The sequence below is a fragment of the Pristiophorus japonicus genome, unplaced genomic scaffold, assembly GCF_044704955.1.
Source record: "Pristiophorus japonicus isolate sPriJap1 unplaced genomic scaffold, sPriJap1.hap1 HAP1_SCAFFOLD_187, whole genome shotgun sequence".
Lineage (NCBI taxonomy): Eukaryota > Metazoa > Chordata > Chondrichthyes > Pristiophoridae > Pristiophorus > Pristiophorus japonicus.
Genome location: NW_027251558.1, coordinates 654,426 through 676,869, shown reverse-complemented (window position 1 = coordinate 676,869; position 22,444 = coordinate 654,426). Strand labels below are relative to the sequence as shown.

Here is a 22,444-nt window from a genome sequence, read left to right as displayed (position 1 = left end):
TATGGGTGTGTTCCGAAAATGGTCACCATTACTGATAATTTTAAAATTTGAAGCATTATATAATTGAATTTAAATTTAATTGCTTTCGTGTTGGGCGGTGAATTCCTCTCTCTGGATTACTCTTTCATTAAAATAAACATCATGCTTTTATGATTGGCCCCCGCCTGTGTAATGTGCTTGATGAATCCTCCTGTTCCAGTATAACAGGTTCGGGCGTCTGAAATACCTCGTACTCTTTCTATGCCAAATTTCGAGGGGTAAATGTGCTTCGAATCTTCTTGTACAATAGGCTCAAGGAGCTGGATGACTTCTGCCTCTCCTCTGGATCAATGCCGAATAGTTACTTTCCTCCTTCTGTCACTGCATATCAGTCTCCCGGAGCTAAATGCCTTCCTCCTGTGCATTACAACTAGCTTGGGGATTAATGGACTCCTGCTGTCCATGTTTTGCAATCTCGATTGCCTGCTCCTGCTTCTGTGTAATCGATTCAGGGCGCTAAGAGAACTCAGAGGAAAACAGGGTGGGATTGGAGCCACTTTTGTAAGAAGAAGTGCTCGGGCAGCAGTTTCCCTCTCTGAATTGTTGATATGCTGCAAAATGCATTGTGCGGCCCAGTAAACAGGAAAGCCTGATGCAAAATCCGACTCTGGTGGGACTCGAACCCACAACCTTTGAATACCTTACCTAAACTCTTCACTAGAAGTCCAATGCGCTATCCATTGCGCCACAGAGCCGCCATGAGCTAAGCGAATACAAAAGTAAAATAGTGTTGATACCGAAATTGTAACTAAAAACAGAAAAATCTGAAAACACTTAAGTAGACCAGGAATAATCTGCGGAGAGCGAAACAATTTTCAAGTTTCAGGTCGATGAACTTTCATCGCAACTCGATCATTCTGTGTCTGTTTAAACGGGATGTGCCGTCAGTTCTGGATCATTCTGTGTCTATTTTAAAATGATGTGCTGTCAGAGACACATAGAAATTTACACCTCGGACGGAGGCCATTTCAGCCCACCATGTGCGCCCCGACTGAAAATAGCTATCCAGCCGAATCCCACTTTCCAATTCTTGTTCCGTAGCCCAGAAGATTACACTGCGTCAACTGCACATCCATCTAATTTTTAAATGTGGTGAGGCTTGTACCTCTCCCATCCTTTCAGGCAATGAGTTCTCGACCCCCACCACCCTCTGTATGAAAACATTTCCCCTCAAATCCGCTCCACCCACCTACCAATTAGGTTAAATCTGTGCCCCGTGGTTGTTAACCACTTCTAAGGGATTTATATCCTATCAATGCACTCTATCGAGGCAACTTATAATTTTATTCACTTCAATAAGGTCCCCTCTCAGCCTCTTCTGTGCCAAAGGCAACAACCACAGCCGATGCAATCTTTACTCAGAGCTAAATTATCCATCCCGGTAACATCAACGAAAATCAACTCCCTACACTCACGAGTGCAATCAGAGTGTTCCTGTAATGCGCTGACCAGAACAGCATGTCGTGCTCCAGTTGTGCCCCAACTAGTGTTTTAGAAAATTCAAGCTTAACTTCCCCGCTCTTGTATTCTATAGCTCAGCTAATAAAGGCAAGTATTCCGTGGTGCTTCTTAAACACATTATCTCCATGGTCGGCTATCGACAGGGATCGGTGGAATTGCCTTCGAAGGCCCCTTTGCTCCTCTGCACTACTCAGTGACTTACCATTTAATGTGTATTCCCTTGCCTTATTAGCACTCCCCAAATTCTATACCTCACACTTTGCAGATTGAATACTATTAACCTATTTTCAGCCCGCCTGAACATTTCATTGATATCTTCCTGCAGTCTACAGCTTTTTTGATCATTATAAACCATAACTGTTTGTCCAAGCTTTTAGTCCACTGCACTAATTTCTACTTATGCGGAACGCAGTCAAATTATTATCCCATAATACTCTTGTGAAGTGCCTTCGGACGTTTTACTACATTAAAGATGCTGTAGAAATGCAATTTCTTGTTGTTGTATCAAAGATGCTTTTCCGAATGTTATATAGTTTGCGCCGCAGAAAGGGACCATTTATACAACTGGATTTACCAGAGTTAATGCTCCACTCGAGCCCCCTTCTACCCGACTTCACCTCGTCCTCTCAGAGATTCATAGCTATTTATAGAACGGAAGGAGGTCATTTCAGCTCATCGTTTCCGCTCAGTCCATCAAAGACCTATCCAGTCGAATCACGCAATGCAGCTCTTGGTCCATATCCCTGTAGATTATGGCGCTTCAAGAGCACATCGAAGTATTTGTAAATTGGTTGCTGGCTTCTGCTTGTACCATCCTTTCAGGCAGTGATGTTCAGACCACCATCTGGTTGAAAGCATTTCACCTCAGATCCCCTCCAGCCTCCCAACAATGACTTTAAATCAATGCCTCCTGGTTGTTGATATTTCAGATATGGGAATTAAATCCGTCATATTCACACTACATGGTCCACTCATAATTTTATACACTTCAGTTAAGTCCACTCTCAGGCTCCTCTGTTCCAAATGAAACAAGCCCAGCCTATCCGATTTTTCCTCATAGCAAAATTCTCCAGTCCAGGCAACATTCTCAAAAAACGACTCTGTCCGCTCACGGGAGCAATCAGATATTTCCTGCAATTCGTTGACCAGAACAGCATACAGTACTCTAGTTGTGGCCGAACTAATGTTTTACACAGTTCAAGTAAAACGTCCCCGCTGTTGTACTCTTTGGCTCAGCTAATAAAGGCAAGCATTCCGTGTTGCTTCTTAACCACCTTATCTACCTGGCCTGCTACCATCAGGGATCTGTGGACATGCCCTCCAAGGTCCCTTTCCTGCTCTGCCCTTCTCAGTCACCTACCATTTAATGTTTATTCCTTATTAGCCCTCACAAAATGTATTATCTCACACTTCTCCGAATTGAATTCCATTAGCCATTGTCCTGCACACGTGATCAATTCATTGCTGTCTTCCAGCTGTCGACAGATTTCTTCCTCAATATCAACCATACTAGTTTTTCACACCTGCGCTAATTTCTACTTATTCATGTCAGCGTCAACTTGATATTGCATAATAATCCTGTGAAGCGCCTTGGGTCACTTCACTACTTTAAAGGCGCTATATGAGCATGTTGTTGTTGATGTTTAAAAGTGATGTTACTTAATGTTGTATAGTTCTGCAACATATCAAGAGAACATTTTCCCCAACAGGTTTTGCAGGCTGCACACGAGCGCCCTCCTGCCATACTTCACTTCCTCCGATCAGCATATTCTTCTAATACTTTTTCACACATGTGCTGAGGTACACCCTCTTAAATGCATCTGTGCTAGTCGCCGCAGCTACTTCTCGTGGTAGCATCTTTCACATTCTACCCACTCTTTGGTAAGAAGTTACTCTTGAATTCTCTACTGAATTTATCGGAGACTAGCTTATATAGACGACGACTATTTCTCAACTCGCATACAATAGCAAATATTTTCTCTCTGTCGACTCGACCAAAACCATTCATAATGTTAAAGTCCGTATCTGCCTTGTCTTTTCCATTGAAAAGCTAACCAGTTTGTTCAGACTTTTCCGATAAGTAAATCCTTCCAGGGCTTGCCGAATTGCTCCCTTCTGTGCTGTGAGAATCGACAATACGACGATTTAATTTTCACATCTACTGGGAGATACAACAGTGCAAGCATGTGGTTCGATTTTTCTGATATTTCGCACCGAACATTGGACTATTGAACTATTCCATTGTATAGCTGCGATGGCCGAGTGGTTAAGGCATTGAACTCGAAATTTAAAGGGGTTTCCCCGCGCACATTCAAGCTCTGCTCGCAGCGATTGTGCAGCGAAACTATTTTTTTAATGGTTTCCCTGTGGATGTCACTGGACCAGAATGTGATCACCGTTCCATGTACTGCCCTTCAATGACGCAAAGCATTAGTTCGAATTGGAAAAATTGATACATTATCGACATTAAACAGTTATTAGTTTGTAGGAAACAGTTTGCAAACATCAGTGAGGAATATTCATAGAAAGCATCATGAAACAAATACATTTTAACAAAGAGCCCTGCAATGTTTAGGTGGAATTCACCGTCAGCTGATAAGGGCAAATGTGATTTGGCTTCGTAAAGTTGAACGAGATTTAATACAACGACGACGATAATGACTCGAACCTGCGATCTTCTGAGATCATCGGGATTTGCAGTGATGTAAAACACCTTATCAATTAGTCCAAACGCCATCTGCAGTTTAAATCAAACAAATGGTGATAACGAGCGAACACACGGGAATTGCATTTATTTCAATTGCTTACTTTTCAAAACAAACCAATAGGTGGGAGTGAGCCATTCACTGATTGAAATTCGAGAAGAAAAAATCTTCCTGTGGTTAAGGAATTGTTCGTTAAATTATGGAATAACTCCGCAGGTCCATAAGATCTCGGCAGATCTAACGTTTTGCAGCATTGCTTCAAAGTGTTGCAGGTCCCGTGTGAGTTCCGTTCCTCAATGTTTAAACTGCTCTGAAATAATAAAACTAATATACCAGCACCACACCTCCAAAAATAAAATAAATATACAATAAGACGATCGAAACCATGAAGTTATCATTATTACCACAAGGCTTGAAGGCAACTGACCTAATCAGCATTGTTCGCATGGGGCTTTTTCAGATGCTGTAATAGAAACAAACCGAGCATTTCCACCGCGACTTCCACCTCAGGATTTCAAAAAGCGCTTCAGAGCAAATGAATGACATGTAAGGTGTGGTCACTGTTGTAACGTAGGGAATGCAAAAGCAGATTTTCACCAACAAGAAAGCACAATGTGAAAGAGACCAGATTTTGGTTGAGGGATAAATATTGGCCCCAGGTCACTGGCTGAACACCCCTGCTCTTATTCCTAATAGTGGCCTTGAGATGCTTTACGTCCAGCTCGGAGGGCAGACCGGGCATCGGTTTAAAATCTCATCCTCAAGTTAGCAACTCCGACAGTGCGTAGCTCCCTTAGCTTTGTCTCAACAACAGCGAAAAACCTACTCGACCTCCTCCACACCAATCTGTCTGTCGCAGATGCAGCTTTCCTTGACAGTTTTGATAGCAGTGAACTGAGGGATATCCTTATTCATCAGAAAATTGTGTTGGGGAAATTGATGCGATTGAAGGCCGATATTTCCCCAGGGCCTGATGGACTCCATTCCAGAGTACTTAAGGAGGTGGCCTGGGAAATAGCGGATGCATTGACAGTTATTTTCCAACATCCATAGACTTTGGATCAGTTCCTATGCAGTGGAGGGTAGCCAATGTAACCCAACTTTAAAAAAAGGAGGGATAGAGAAAACAGGGAATTATAGACTGGTCAGCCTGACATCGGTAGTAGGTACAATGATGGAATCAATTATTAAGTATGTCATAGTAGCGCATTTGGAAAGAGGTGACGGGATAGATCCAATTCAGCATAGAATTGTGAAAGGGAAATCATACTTGACAAAGCTTCTGGAATTTTTCGAAGATATTTCCAGTCGAGTGAACAAGGGAGAACCAGTTGATGTGTTATATTTGGACTTTCAGAAGGTTTTCGACAAGGTCCCACACAAGAGAGTAATGTACAAAGTTAAAGGATATGGGATTGGGGGGTAATGTGCTGACGTGGATTGCAAACTGGTTGGCAGACAGGAAGCAAAGTGTAGGAGTATATTATACTTTTCAGAATGGCAGTCAGTGACGAGTAGGGTACCGCAAGTTTGTGTGCTGGGTCCCAGCTGTTTACATTGTACATAAATGATTTAGACGAGGGGATTAAATGTAGTATCTGCTAATTTGCGGATGATACTAAGTTGGGTGGCAGTGTGAGCTGCGACGATGATGCTATGAGGCTGCAGAGTGAATTGGGTAGGTTAGGTGAGAGGGGAAATACATGGCAGATGAAGTATAATGTGGATAAATGTGAGGTTATCCACTTTTGTGGTAAAAACAGAGAGACAGACTATTATCTGAAAGGTGACAGATTCTGAAAAGCGCAGGGCAAAAGAGACCTGGGTGATATGGTATATCTGTCATTGAAGGTTGGCATGCAGGTACAGCAAGCGGTTAAGGAAGCAAATGGTATGTTGGCCTTCATAGCGAGGGGATCAGAGTACAAGAGCACGGAGGTGTTTCTACAGTTGTACAGGGCCTTGATGAGGCCACACCTGGAGTATTGTGTACAGTTTCGGTCTCCTAACTTGACGAAGGACATTCTAGGGTTTGAGTGAGTGCAGCGAAGGTTCACCAGACTGATTCGCGGGATGGCGGGACTGACATATCAAGAAAGACTGCCTCAACTGGGCTTGTATTCACTGGAGTTCAAAAGAATGAGAGGGAATCTCACAGAAACATTTAAAATTCTGACGGGTTTAGACAGGTTAGATGCAGGAAGAATGTTCACAATGTTGGGGGAGTTCAGAACTAGGTCTCACAGTCTAAGGATAAGGGGTAAGCCATTTAGGATCGAGAAGGGGAGAAACTTCTTCACCCAGAGAGTGGTGAACCTGTGGAATTATCTACCACAGGAAGTTGTTGAGGCAAATTCACTAAATATATTCACAAATGAGTTAGATTCAGTCCTTATTACTAGCGGGATCAAGGAGTATGGCGAGAAAGCAGGAATGGGGTACTGAAGATGCATGTTCAGCCATGAATTCATTGAATTGTGGTGCAGGATCGAAGGGCCGAATTGCCACCTCCTGAACCTATTTTCTATATTTCTATGATTCTATGAACACTGCACAGTACTTGTGGATAACAAGGCCTTTCTTCATGAGGAGGACACGCTGCATCGTGTTGTCTGGAATTACCACTGTGCAAAATGGGATCGATTCTGAACAGATCTAGCAGCTCACAACTGGTCATCCATGAGGTACTGTCGGGCATTTGCAGCAGCAGATGTGTATTCCACACAATCTGTATTCTTACGGCCCAATATATCCCTCACTCCAACTTCAACTTCTGAAAAGAGGACCTACAATTGTTCGATGAGAATAGTAGAAGGGAATGCCAGCAGCAGCACCGGACTTCTTAACGTGAGATGCAAATCTCCTGACATTCGAACACAGGACGACATACACAAATATTAGCGGGAACAGCATGTTACAGACACGGATAAGCGAACCGTGAACCGACGGATCAGATCAAAGCTCTGCAATCTTGTCAAATATATTCATTCATTTTTTAAGTTAATTTAATTAATTCCTGGGATTTTGGCATCGCTGGCAAGGCTAGCATTTATTGCCCATCCCTAATTTTCTTGAGAAAGTGGTGGGAGCCACGTTCTGGAGCCACTACTCTCCATGTGTTGAAGGTACTGCGAAGGATGGACTTGTAGGATTTGACCCACTGATGATGAAGCAACAGTGATATATTTTCAAGTCCGGATGGTGTGGATCTAGGAGGGGAACTTGGAGGCGATGCTGCTCCCGAACTCCTGCAGTCCTTGCCGTTCAAGGTGGACGAGGTGGCGGCATTTGGAGATGCTGTTGAAGAAGCCTTGGCAAATCGCTGCGGTTATACTTCTAGATGTTACACACTGCAGTCACTGTGCGCCACTGGTGGAGGCAGTGAATGTTTTCGGTGGTCGATCGGATGCGAATCAAGCGGATTGCTTTGTCTTGGAAGCTGTCGACCATATTCAGTGTCGTTGGAGCTACACACATCCAGGTAAGTAAATGTATTCCAAAACACTTCACATTTGTGCCTTGTAGATGTTGGAAAGTGTTTCTGGAGTTGGAGCTGAGAATCTATCAGCAGAATATCCTCCCTCTGCCCCGATCCTATATCGGATTACATGGTGTTACATAGGATTACATAGCATACAGAATCATAGAATCTTATAAATTGACATCACAGGCAGAGAGCATTTCGGCCCACCGTGTCTGCAACTGCCAATCAAGAGCTATCTAGCCAGATCGCAATTTACAGCACGTGGGACGTAGTCCTGTAGGTTACGGCACTTTAATTGCACATCCATTTATTGTTTAAATGTGGTGAGGACTTTTCCCACATCACCCTCTCTAGCAGTGAGTTCCAGGCCCCCACGACACTCTGGGTGGATAAATTACGCCTTATAACTCGTGGAATCCTCTCCAATTACATTAAATCTATGGCCCCTAGTTTGTGTCCTGTCTGCCATGGAAACAGGTTTTCCTCTCTACTCTATCCAGGCTTCTCATCATTTTCTACACCTCAATAAGGTCTCACTTCAGCATTCTCTATTCCAAAGAAAACACATGCAGCATCTGCACTCTTTACTTATCCAAATGCCTGCAGTCCAGGCAACATTCTTGAAAACCTCCACAGCACCATTTCCAATGCAAGCACATCTTTCCAGAAACGTGCTGACCAGAACTACAAGCAGGTTTCAGTAATACGGCCTAAGCTGTGTTTTTTTATAATTCAAGTATAATGTCCTTGCTCTTGTATCCCATGCCTCGACTAATAAAGACAAGTATTCCTCATTCCTTCCGAACCACCTTATGTAGCAGGCCTCTTCAGAGATATGTGGACCTGCACTCCAACGTCCCTCTGTTCATCTACACATCTCAGTGGTGTACCGTTTAATGGTTATTCCGTTGCCTTTTTGGACCTCCCCAAATGCATTACCTCACACTTATCCGGATTGAATTCCATTTGCTACTGTTCTGCCCACCTTGCCAGTTGTCGTGGGATTTTTTGGCTATGCCGGTAATGAACCTAACTTGGACCACGACATCTGCTGAACCATGGTCATGAAGATAGGTGAAGCATGATATGAGACGGATGGAGGGGCACACAGCTGCACGTTTGTTCTTACTGATATCTGCTTGTTCTTCTGCTGATAAAGGGGAACTGAATGTTTAAACAACGTCCTCAGGGTCTCACGTACCTTATTGCGGAATGTGTCTATTTTTCTGTTGTAACCTTGATGAAACACGCAGTTGTAGTTTGCGATCTTAAATGTGGGGCACTCTTTGCCAGTCGGGAAGTTTCTGGGGTTATGGGTTGCGGAACCTGAGAACAGATCTCAGACGTGGCCACCTCTAAAAATACATATATTAAACTTGCGTATTTTCCCACTTAAAGCAGACGGATGTCTCGAGTCTTCTTCTTTGACATAGATTTGTAGTTCAACATTTCTAGCATCGTCTGCAGGATTTGGTGGCACGTGTGGGACCTGGCGGACGGGTCACAACAAGAGTGAGTGACTTTTAAATACCACTCACAAATTCGGTGACCTGGAAGTCGATGATCAGATCGGGCACAGATTTTAATCAAATGAGGTCTGCGGAGCGGGTAAGACACAATTTTAATAATCGGTAATTTACAGTAATAAGTTTAAAAGTAGGACTTATAAGTTAGTGACAATGTTGTTGTCCCAAAGGACCGGTTAGTAATTGTAAGCAAGCAGTTTGAAGAACTCGGAGATCTTGGGTAGGATTAAAGTCGTGCGAAGGGGCCAGTGCGGTGTGACCGCCCATAGCCGGCTCACAGAATGATGTTCGGGAAAGAATTAGACTATGGTGAGGAAGGCACCGTTACTAAATTCTATGCAGGCGACCGGAAGGGCTTACTTGACAAGATGCTTAAGGACGGATGGTGTCCCGAGAAGGATCCCACTCGCACAATACAACTATTGACTGTCGTAACCCCATCGGGGAGCTAAGCCAACAAGGAAACTTCTGTGGGACTACATGGGTTGATGATAACGATGTGGGGGTGGAGGGGTGGGGATGTGGGGGGAAGGGTTGTGATGGGAATAATCGAAAGTTCACTTCTGTGGAGACAGAAGTACAGACAGTGTCTGTAAATAAATTTAAAATAAGGTGGCAAACAGAGCGCTTTAATGGAAAATGGTCCGGTGAGGGGGAAATAGAACGGTTAAAATGGACTGATGTTAAGCTAGAATTAAAAGTATGTACGAGCTCGCACTGGTAAATAGTACAATTATACCCTGGAAATGCGGAGAACGAAGTAAAGATATTGTGTACCGACAAGGTAGGAATTTCAGTCGATACCAAACGTAGAGAGTCAAGTGATAGAAAGCATTTACCCCAGAATATCCATACCTGCAGTGGGGGAGTGCCCTGGAGAACAGTCCCGTGCGACCCACTCCATAACTTTTTCACCACCAAAAGGAAAGTGACCGCAAACAGTCTGGTATGGAGATTGGAGGGAACAATGCTGTGTGAGAATGTCTCCCCTGAAGTTCTGTCTGTAATAGTAAATATAAACAATTTCGGACTGCCAGAAAAGGGTGACCCGAAAGTAAGGGCGCTATAAAACCGTTTGGTGCAGGAGATATTGGAAGACTATCGGGATGGCTCTGGGGCATCGAGGTTTCTAGACCCTTTCAAGACAAGCCATACACGGAGGCATAAACGGGATTGGGTCAATGATTTCCTGACAGGAGTAAACACGGGAACATCATTTAGTAACGCCCAAGGTATGCAATGTCTAGAGGAACAAACAGAGCGTGTCAAAGACACAGTCAGGTTTCTGCTACAGAAAGGGGTAGGAAATACCGAGGACCTTGCTAGCGAAAGAGATGGGACAGCGGGGAGCTTCGTTAAAGGGATTATTGTCCTGGAGGACCACCTTGCCACCATTAATCACCGGATTAACCTAGAATTTAATAAAGAAAAGGATGAGTTTCAGCCAGACATCTGCCACACTTACGGTGGATGGATGATCGGGCAGGTCAGAAAAGTCCTGGACCAAATACACTGGGGCAAAGACCCGGAGTGGGTTAATAGCAACGATCTGTTCCGCCTGGCAGAGCATCCGGTGCAACTGGACGCATGGACGATGAAAGGAATGACAAGAGTCTTTCCATCGACAGGCAGATGCAACGATTCCCATGCTGCCCTGGTGGGGATGGTCTTCATGCTTCCAGTAATGGCAAAGGGGGCGTTTGGACATTATCCCCAGTTTGAGGTGGAGAAACTGGGTCTAATCTGGGTTGAGAACTAGATGCGGTATTACCCATGGATCAATATGCAATCAAACGGAATGGAAGCACGAGTGGGGTCTCATTATCAGGTTGCCGCAGGATAGGACCCTAACGATATGTCCACATCCAGTGGACTGAGCGAGTAACGACAAGTGTGGATTTAATCGGACAAAGGGATATGTCTTAGAAATAAGCCTATCAGAGTTACAACCAACTCACTCAGCCTCCAGTGGAAAAGGTGATACTGTGTGGTAACCAACCAACTAACTGATGACTATGGCATTTATCACTGTAACATCCCGAACCCAGCTTCTGCTTCACCGCCAGTCTACCAGTAACGATTGGACGAGCGCGAATGAAAAATATCCATGCACGAGAAACTATTAAGCTGAACTTGATTGATGAAATTAAGCAAGCTTTATACCAATACCACAGTAAGCTGGCTGCCCAATACTTCACCTGCCTGCGGACCTGATGTATATCAAAGACCTCACTCTGGCAACCATAAAACGATACCACATTATTGAAAAGGAGCTACGTATATTGGAAAAAAGTTATTGCAAAAGGCCTTCAATATACACCTTCGTATAGAAGTCGTGGAACTGGGGACTGAATGTTAATACACACCATTGGATATGAATAATCTCACATATATTAGTGGCTGCAGAATTGGTTTTGTCATTGAGATACTTGTTTCTGTGTTGGACTTCTCATAAACTCCGCAGGGCAAAGAAGCGAACGCTGACTACTGTATTGGAGGTAAAGACATTATTGATTACAGGAATCTAATTCAGAAACGTCTGGATCTCAGTTCTCCCCAAACTAGCGGCTGATAATGACAGCAGGTGCGGGGAAAATGAGAAGCAGAGTGCAAAAGGTGATCAATTGGGCTAGCCAAGGATCAAAAGGAGGGATACTGTAGGGGGACTTTTTAGGTAATTCCTGCTATGAACCTAATTTGCACTCCAATATCCGCTGACCCTCTGTCATGAAGATAGGGGAAGCAAGACAATGGACGGATGGAGAGGGCACACAGCTACTCGTTTGTTCTTACTGATATCTGTTTGTTTTTCTGCGGATAAAGGGTAACTGAATGTTGAAACAATGACCTCATGGTCTCATATACGTTGTTGCGGAATGTGTCTATTCTTCCGTTAACCTTGATAACACACGCAGTTTTAGTTTGCGACCTTAAATATGGGGCACTCTGGGCCAGTCGCGGTGTTTCTGGCTTGATGGGTTGCGGTACCTGAGCAAAGATGTCGGATGTCACCACGTCTACAAATATGTATATTAAATGTATGTGTTTTCCCAAATAAAGCAGATGGGTGACTCGAATCTTGTTCTTTGAAATAGATTATTATCCCAAAACCAGTACATTGAGATCTTCCAGCTATCGGCAGCTTTCCTCTTCAATATCAATGGCAATGAAACCGGCCCTTCCGCCCCACCAGTGCATGCTGTCATGCATGATCCAATTCAGCCACCTCGGATTCTTTCCTCATCTAAATCTATCAGCATAACTGTCTATTGACTTGTCCCTCATATGCGTGTCTAGCCTTCCCTTAAATGCATTTATGCTATTTGCTCTAACCACTCCCTGTTGTAGCGAGCTCCACGTCCCCACCAATATTTTGGTAAGAAAGTTTCGTTTGAATTCCATGTTGGATTTCTGGTTGACTGTCTTACATTCATCGCTTCTACTTATGCTGCTCCCCACAAGTGGAAACATTCTCTCTGTATCTTTTCTATCGAAACCTTTCATAATTTTAAGTTCCTCAATTCGGTCACCCTTCAACCTTCTGTTTTCAAAGGAAAGGATAGCCAGGATAACTTCCATGATTCTCAAAGCTATACCTCTAGAAATAAAGCAACGCACATGATTTGCCTTCCTTGACGTTGTTAACCTGTATAGCAACTTTTACTGATTTGAATAATTGTACTCCGTGTGCGCTTTGTTTGTCTACCCCATACAGGGTCGCATCCGAAAAATAATAAGAGATCTCCCTCTTCTTCCTACAATATATATCACCTCACATTAATCTGCGTTGAACGTCGTTTTCCAAATGTATTCCCAATCTGTAAGTTTAGTAATGTCCTCCTGCAATTTTTTGCATTCGTCCTCTGTATTCACTAACCCCACCACCGCCCCCGCCATACAAAGTTTAGCCATGCACAAAGTTAGAAATTGTAAATTCATGTGAGTTTCTAGTGGGGAATGAAAGAAATGGCAGACGAATTGAACCAATTCTTCGGTTCTGTCTTCACGAAGGAAGATACAATTAACATTACGAAAGTACTAGGGGACAGTGGGTATAATGAGGAGGAATTGAAGGATATCCTTATTAAGCGGGAAATTGTGTTGGGAAATTGATGGGATTGAAGTCTGATAATTCCCCGAGGCCTGATAGTCTGCATCCCAGAGTACACAAGGAAGTGGCCCCAGAAATAGTGGATGCATTGGTGATCATTTTCCAACTATCGACTCTGGATCAGTTCCTGTGGACTGGATGGTCGTAAATGTAACAGCACTTTTTAAAAAAGCAGGGAGATAGAAAACGGCTAATGATAGACCGGTTAGCCTGACATCAGTAGTAGGCAAAATTTTGGAATCAATCATTAAGAATGAAATAGCAGCGCATGAGGAAAGCAGGGACAGGATCTGACCATGTCAGTATTGATTTATTAAAAAGGAATCGTTCTTGACGAATCTTCCTGAATTTTTTGAGGATGCAGCAAGCAGAGTGGACAAGGGAGAAACAGTAGATGTGGTGCATTTGGACTTTAAAAAGGCTTTTGACAAGGTACCGCACAAGAGATTGGTTTGCAACATCAAAGCACATGGTATTGGGGGTAAGATACTGATGTGGATAGGAAACTGGTTAGCAGACAGGAAGCAGAGAGTCGTGATGAACGGGTCCTTTTCAGAATGGCAGGCAGTGACTAGTGGAGTGCCACAGGGCTCAGTGCCGGAACCCCAGCTCTTTACAATGTACATTAACGATTTAGATGAAGGAATAGAGTGTAATATCTCAATTTTACTGATGACCCTAAACTCGGTGGCGGTGAGAGCTGTGAGGAGGACGCTAATAGGCTGCAGGGTGAGTTGGACAGGTTAGGCGATTGGGTAAATACATGGCAGAAGCAGTATAATGTGTATAAATGTGAGGTTATCCATTTTGGGGGCAAAAATACGAAGGCAGAATATTATCTGAATGGCGGCAAATTAGGAGAAGGGGAGGTGCAACGAGAGCTGGGTGTCATGGTTCATCAGTCACTGAAAGTCAGCACACAGGTACAGTTGGCGATAAAGAAGGCAATTGGTATGTTGGCCTTCATAGCTAGGGGATTTGAATATCGAAGCAGGGAGGTCTGAATGCAGCTGTACAGAGCCTTCGTGAGGCCTCACCTGGAAAATTGTGTTCAGTTTTGCTCTTCTAGTCTGAGGAAGGACGTTTTGCTCTTGAGGGAGTGGAGCGAAGGTTGTCCAGACTTATTCCAGAGTTTGATGGGTTTTCATATGAGGAGAGACTGGATCAACAGGAACTTTATTCACTCGAGTTTAGAAGGTAGAGAGTGGATCTCATCGAAACTCACATGATTCTGACGGGACTGGACAGGATAGATGCAGGAAGAATGTTCCTGATGTTGGAGAAGTCCAGAACCAGGGGTCATAGTTTTAGGATAAGGGGTTAGCCATTTAGGACTGAGATGAGGAGAAACTTCTTCAATCAGCGAGTTGTTAACCTGTGGAATGCCCTGCTGCAGAGAGTTGTTGATGCCAGTTCACTGCATATATTCAAGAGGGAGTTAGATATGGCCCTTAGGGTTAATGGGATCAAGGAGCATGGAGAGAAAGCAGGGAACGGGGACTGAAGGTATGATCCGCCATGATCTTATTGAATAGCGGTGCAGGCTCGAAGGGTCGAATGCACTAATCCTGCACCTATTTTCTATGTTTCTATGTTTCTATGTATCTAAATCATTAATGTAAATTATGAACTACAGTAGTCCCAGCATTGATTCCCGTGGAACACCACCATTCACGTTCAGCCAATGTGAGTAGTTATATTTGACTTGCCTGTGCATGATGGCATATTCCAAATGTAAGGAATGGGTGAATAATGTGGAGGAACTGAAAGTACAGATAGACACCTTGACATATGATGATACATTAACGATTACAGAAACATGGCATAAAGAGGGCCAGGGTAGGCATCTCTAGATTCCGGCTTACAAGGGTTTCAAACAAGATAAGGATGGGCATAAAAATGAAGGGTTTACAATTTTTGGTAAATAAACAATTACAGCTGTGAGAATAGTTCATAAGTTAGAAGGATTTTCAAAAGAAGCTAAATAGGTTCAACATAAGTACAAAGAGGGGCAAACGAATTACAGGGATTGAACTACAGGCCCCCATACAATCCGAGGGAGTTAGAAGAAGCAATCTGTAGGAAAATATCTGAACAATGCACACATATTAGGTAGCAATGGTGGGCGATATCAATCACTTTAATATTAAATGTGATATAAATAGTGAAAATGTATTGACGGCACAGATAGCTCAATTGCATTCAGGATTTCCTTTTGTTCGCCAATTAATAGCACGCCAAAAAATGGTTTTGTACTTAATTTTACGTAATTAAGCTGGGCAGATGTAAATCATATCAGTGGGAGAGTCACTGCAGTGCACACGCGAAGCTGAGAACTTCGTGGATAGCACGTTTCTTGATATGGTCACCTCGCAGCTTAAACGTGTGCAGGGTGAGAATGAATGTGCGGCCGCCAGACTGAAGAGAAGGATCAGTCAGGTAGTTCAGGATTCAACTGAGTTCTTCTCACTCTCCACCCAGCTTTCTGTTCTGAGAACTGGTGTGGGGGTCGGTGGGTGGATCGTTGTTCGGGGAATGCAGCCAGAGCCAAATCCACGGCACCACTGCTGGCTTAGCTGCCCAGAAGGTGGGAAGACGAGTGGGAGCAATATTTTTAAAAGATTCAATAGTTTTCCGTGCAGACAGGCCGCAGACATCACTCCAGAATGATATATTGCCTCGATGGTGCCAGGGTCAAGGATATAACTGAGCGGTTGCAGGGGATGCTGGGCGGATAGGGTGAACAGCCAGAGGACTTGATACATTATGATACTTGAAGGCAAAAACTGTTCGAGCATTGGGAGGCATTCAAAGAGCAGATCCCCTGGGTTCAGGACAAATGTCAGAGGTCGCAAGTGGGATGAGGCACTTCGTGTTTATTTGGGGGAGCTTGGAGAGGGATGAAAAAGCATGAGGTGCAGCATTTTTTTTGTGGTGGAGGAGAAACGAGAGATCATGGCGAAGATGCTGCGAATGTTTGTGTCGGAGAAGCGGCCAGATATTTTGGCGGAGGAACACTGACAGATCGTGGTGGATGTGCAGCGAATGCTTTTGTTGCAGAGGAACGGCAAAAGATCGTGGTGGCGAAAAGGTCAGAGATCGCGGTGGAAATGGAGCGAATGATTGTGGCGGAGGAGAGGTGAGAGTTCGTGGCAGAAGTGCGACAAATGAAGGTACGGGGCACAGAATAGGCGTCGGCCCAGAGGCAGCACGGGCTAGCCCACACTGCGAAATGTGTGTGCACTAGGAAAATAAACAAATAAAGGATATGTTTGTTGAGCAAAATATTTATTTGACACGCTCACTTACTTGCCGAAAGAAAACATGCAATGATTGATTGGGTTGATAGACACAAATTTAGTCTCGGAATGAGATAAAGAATGCTTTAAAAAAAAAAGTTTTAAATAAAGATTGAAATTACAAAGTTTGAATTGGGATTTTTGAGATATTCAGAGAAGGCACAGGAAATACTGAGGTGGCTTTAAAAAAAAAGGAAAAAGATTAAATTAAATCTGATCAGGTCAAACTCCTGGGCAAGTGGCGAGCTATCTGCGAAGGTGTAAAAGGAACTTTTGGAAAATGTTAAAAAAACAGCATGCTTTAGTAACGACTTTGAAACTGGAGCATTTTGAGATTACGAAAGGCAGCCCTCAAACTCTCAAAGCTGGACTCCATTCCAGTTATGAAAAAAAAGAAAAAGATAAAGACGCCACTTTGAAAGTAAACAAATGATTTTAAATTAACAACTTTAGGGAGTTACGAACCCTCCGTGTAAAATACAAAACCTAATTTGAAGAAAGAAAAAAAAGATGTAACGGACTAAATGGAAAAAGACATAACTTACTAAATACTAGTTGATGTTTGCTGTGAAAAAGATATTGGTTTAAAATCAGGAAAAAAAAAATTGGAATAAGTAAAAAACACTCTACATGGATTCGAATTTTCAATTATGAAAAAGTTTCAATGCAGTTTTAAAATATTTCCAAAATGGAAAGTGTTTTTCAAAAATGTCCCGAACAGTCTAAACAAGCAGGAGGGTTTTGAAGATAACGAGGAGAAAGAGAGAAATAAAAAAAAAACAGAATTGAATTTCAGTAAACAAAATTGCTATTGTATGTGTGGTCTTGTTTTAAAACAATTAAAAAAAAATTCTTTGGCAAGTACTTGAATTAGAAGTTAAGAAAACATTGGAGTTTACTCTAATGATTTATGCTGTTTTTAACGGATTCCTAATTTCGAAGCCAGTTTTGAAGGCACAAAGACTTTTTTTTCAGATGATTACGTGAATCACGTAATGACATCAGGTCTTCCGACAAACCTGGAAAGGAGTTAACCCTTTCCATTGACAGCCGTTTTATACTGAACATTATTAATTTGGATTTCTTAATAGGAAAAAAAAAGACTCACCTAACAGAGGAAACAAAATTAAAACAGAACTAGCTTATGTAATAATACTTGCCTGATACAACAAAGAAATAGATATTCAATAAAACAAATTGAAGAGTTAAAAGCTAAGATAAACAGGCTGGAAGAGATAACGGGACTAGACGGATAGTGCACTGTGCAGCCATAGCACCATCACCTCTGGCAATAGAGCCAATGTACCCCACGGTGGGTAGGTGTCGTCCACAAACCCAACTTAACGGTAAAGCAGACAGCGATGTTTGGAGGAATAGCTTTGGCCTTGGTCATAGGAGTTTGGGTAATATTTAAGTGGGTAAAGACACGGGCGCACGCCCTACAGATTCAGCTCGAAATGGTTCGATTATAACCTTGTGCTTCTGATTTTGCAGGGTGACAGGGACACTCGTAGAGCAAAAAACTTAACCCCTGGTGACGACCAGGCCGTCTGTTTAAAATTACAGATAATTCTTACCGGAATGGGAATACGAAAGGCGCTACTCGTAATATGGATAGCCCTACGACATGCACGTACCCTGGGCAACACCGACGGACAGCAGAGCACGCTGGAAATAAACAACTACATGAACTATGGAGTCTTGTTTAATTTAACGGACGGAATGTGCATCCCAGCAGCCAAGGACTGGAGCAAGGACAGGACTTATTTTAATGCATGGTTACAAGTGAATCCTAATACGAATCCTAATAAGAATAAGAGTATGGGTACAGTGCTCCACGGGTATAAGGAGCAGATGCATTAAACGGAGGGATGACAAAGGGCCTGATGAATGTACTTTCGGCATAATTTGTGCGCCTCCGGGACAATCCCAGCAAACAGTCATCCGCAAGAAGGGAATGGGGCTGTGTGGGTATTACCAGGAGGCGGGGGCGGCTGCAATATCATTGTATGTATGTTTCTCACCCCCTCCGACAACGCGCCCCATAAGAATCACTACATTGCCCGAGGAACTGCCTTGCCCCATAACTACGAAGGGACCAGAGAATAGGATTGTAATGTACAACGAGGGGGAACTGTTGTATGATAATTTTAAACTTGAAATTGTGCCTGTTCTGATCAATATTTCAGGCATCCAGATGCCGAAATACTGTACAGAACAGTCAAGGAAGATGTACAATGTATTAAGTAAAGTTGTAATGCAGCAGGCTGCCGATGCAATGGGTGCCAGTAGGTTCCGGGGACAGGGGTTAGCCCCCAGGATGAAGAGGGAAATAGTTAATGATGTTGCTACCGTTTTCAATACAGGGACCTCCGTAGTGAACTCGATAGACATACAAGGATTAAATGAGAGGGTGGAACAGCTTAGAGGGGTGATGAAGGGGTTATTGGAGAGGGTGGAGCAAAACCAGTAAGACCAAGCCAACATAGGAAAGGAGGGTGCCAAAATCCAGCTGGATGGCATCTCAGTTCTGGAAGCTCACGCCAGAACCATCAATCACCTCATTGATAGAGAACAGGAAGATACAGGGAAAGCAAAGACAGGGGCAACTCTGTCACGCTTATGGTCTGTGGATGGTGGGACAGATCCGCCACAATCTCGACCAGATCCAACGCGGGGAAGTACCCGATTGAATAGACAGTTCACATTTAGCTCAGTTGGCTAACCAAAGGGGGACACTGGATAATTGTACTCTGAAGGGACTGACCAGAGTAAACCCAGCAATTCCAGATTGCCAGATGGGTAGGACTACCGGGATAGGGATAGTCCTGATGATCCCTATCGCCTCATCGGACTCAGGGCCGTTCCACCTATACCAACGAGAGAATATCGGAATAATACGGGAAAATGTCTCCATAAGCTACTACCTGACCACCACCTCTGCCGTTCGTCGAAACAACATACTTACCGGGATTTCCCTAGGAGATGGCAAGCAAAAGGGGGCAATCACAGTATGCCCTCACCCGGTGGGTAGAGGGGAGCAAGACGAGTGCGGGTTTAACCGAACCGACGGGTGTGTACTAGAAGTAGTGCCCGCACACATGCACTTCGCGAGCGCAGGCTACGGAGGGAAGGGAAGATACTGCGTCTCTACCACTGGCCGTTCATTCCAGTATAATGACCTGCGGTGCCCTATACCACAGCCAAACTTTTGCTTTACACCACTACGACCTGTCGCGATCGGGCAAGCGCATATCACCCAGGTTAGGCGCCGGAAGTCCGAAGTAATTGAGGTAACCGATCAGCTCCATGATCATTTACAGGCTTCTGATGAACCAGATCAGGTCCTTATCCCACATCTAACCGAAATATTACGAGAGTTGAGGCTCAGAGTGGGTCAATCCGTAAAGCTCGACCAACAACTACAAACTAAAATCAAAGTACTGGAAGAAGATATCGAGGTAGACTTACAAAGTCAGAGTTGGTGGAGAAAGGTCTGGGACTGGGGAATAAATGTGAACATCCACCCATGGATTCGAATAATTTCACATATACTGGTCGATATACAATTGATCTTAGCAATAACATGGGGCGTAATGGCCTGCTAGGCATGCAGACACCACGCACTACGAAGACGGACAAATCACCGTTCCCCGGATACTAAACAAGCCTGTTTTATAAGGGGGCAGGAGGATTTGGCCTTTGTCAATTCGATTTAAGCAACCGGGACTCCTGCAACCGCGTGACTGGCCAGCACGTTGAGGCAGGGAGTAGAGGGCCGTGCACAAAATCTAATAAAGGTCGAATGGTCGGTTAAAAGGGGACTAGGACTCGTCCCTTTACTGAAAGGGGGAGTTGTTGTAGGAGGTAGGCACCTTTAGAATATACCAGAATACTAGGCATTAGGCACCTGCTAGATATATCTAAACGCATATAAGTTTAAAGTGGACACACACATAAAATGGCTGCCCAGGCATGATGGGAAATCAGGTAGTCAAGCTGTGAACTGTTGAACGTTCAATGACCAAGCAATAACCCTGTGAGGCCCACTGTAGGAATGCCTGGGATGCGGGAAGACAGAGATAAGAAGGAAACCATCTCCTGTGAACAAGGTCATAAACCAATTATTTCTCCCAGATGAAAGAACTCGGGAGAGAACCTATAAAGTCATCGATCAGCCCAAGCTGACAATAACCGAACATATGGTTCCCTGGATACTAGGGGAATTCTATTGGGTTAAAAGAACCTATATGTAATCTAAATTCGTTGTGATTGGCTTGTGTCCAGCCGTGATGGGCTGTGTAGCTGTAGTAAACTGTTTTGTAACTGGAGAGAAACCTGGATACGGTCCTGAGTTTTTCCTCCCCGCTGAGCGTAATAAAAGCCGCATCAGCATTGGAACCGACTCTGAGTGTTGAGTGATTCTTCTGAGAAAACACTAACGCTAACAATACCTTTTTATGAATATCCTAACTCCGCTTTTTCAGCAGCACCTACTTCTGCTGTATCTGGTGCATTTAATTTCACGTGTATACAGCCTCTCACCTGAACTAATGGAAAGTCGTTTGCTTTAAGAATCTGATTGCATAGTTTCAACATTGTCGATCTGGTTGCATAGGCAGGACAAGCAGCGCAGTGGCAATATTTCAGTTTGAATGCAAAAAGCACGAAATTGAATGCCTAACGTTGCTGCAAAGTGGAGAAGATGTGGCCCAGAGTTTAAGTCGAATAATCACATTGTGATCTGCATGCGTGGGTCCGGATCGCATACTCGTCATTATTGTGTTAAACATTTGAAGCCTCTTGTTGTTTTGTCAATCACATAAAACCTCATGGCCAAATTTGCCTTTTACTGTCAAGGATGCTGTACTTTGGTCATGTCATCTCTCAAGTTAATATAGGGCCTGTAATTCCGGCCGCACTGGGTCTGTACAGAATACGTATACAACCGGCAAGGACCCATAAATGCCCTTCTTTGGCGTGCGAGGAGCATGCACTTAAACCAACTTTTCCAATGTCAAATTTTTGCATGACAGATACAACGCTTCTTCAGGAAAAGGACATTCGCATGGGTGAGTGTGCGCTATTTGCCCATCTATTGCCCAGCGAATGTCCTTAAATTGCTTGCGCCTGGGAAAAGCAGGTGCATAGCCTACATTTATCAGCGTAAGAGTTTTAAAATATATAAAAAATATAAAGAGGTATAAAAATAAAATGTAACAACATTTTTATGTTAAAAACCCTGTCCACTAAGGAAGGTTTATTTTAAACCCTAAATACCAAACTTTTTGAAGAATCCGAAAAGTATCTTTTTTTCCAACACATTTGTTATCTTTAATTTAAATTAATGTTAAATGCGTGAGGCATTTTTAAAAACTTTTTCCGTGTGTTTGTGTGATGGGGTTGTTCTCATTCGTACTAATGACAACCTCTACTTGCGGAGATGCTGTGAATAAGAATGATAATACTGTACATTCATTGGCTGTCCAGAGCCACGTGAATCAAGCTTATCCCTCCGCAGCTCCAAGACGTGAATGCGCTGCGAAGCGCGGGAAGAGAGGTCCTCAGACGCAGGAGCAAAAGGTAGGTGTGGAACCTTATTCCTATTTTAGCCACATGCCCAGGGGAAGCCTAGCAAAGTGACTTCAGGCCCAATACATTTATCAAAGGGAAAATCTATGTTCTTATGTTCTTATTCGCAGGACTATGGAGAGGGGGACTAATTTGATTGCTCTCTCAGAGACACAGCACAGCCACGTTGGGCCGAATAGCTTTCTTCATTACCGTCAGAATATGACGTTTTAATATACAATAGGATG

The 22,444-nt window shown here is 43.6% G+C and overlaps 2 non-coding genes across 2 annotated transcripts; one reads left to right on the top strand and one right to left on the bottom strand.

The window, feature by feature from the left end:
* Window positions 1–641: 641 nt before the first annotated feature.
* Window positions 642–734, bottom strand: trnar-ucu (transfer RNA arginine (anticodon UCU)). The gene is made up of 2 exons: window positions 698–734; window positions 642–677 (listed from the first exon to the last, which is right to left on the bottom strand). It is a non-coding gene; the product is annotated as a tRNA-Arg (tRNA).
* A 3,014-nt stretch (window positions 735–3,748) lies between these two features.
* On the top strand, window positions 3,749–3,830 carry trnas-cga (transfer RNA serine (anticodon CGA)). The gene has a single exon. It is a non-coding gene; the product is annotated as a tRNA-Ser (tRNA).
* The last annotated feature ends 18,614 nt before the right edge of the window (window positions 3,831–22,444 follow it).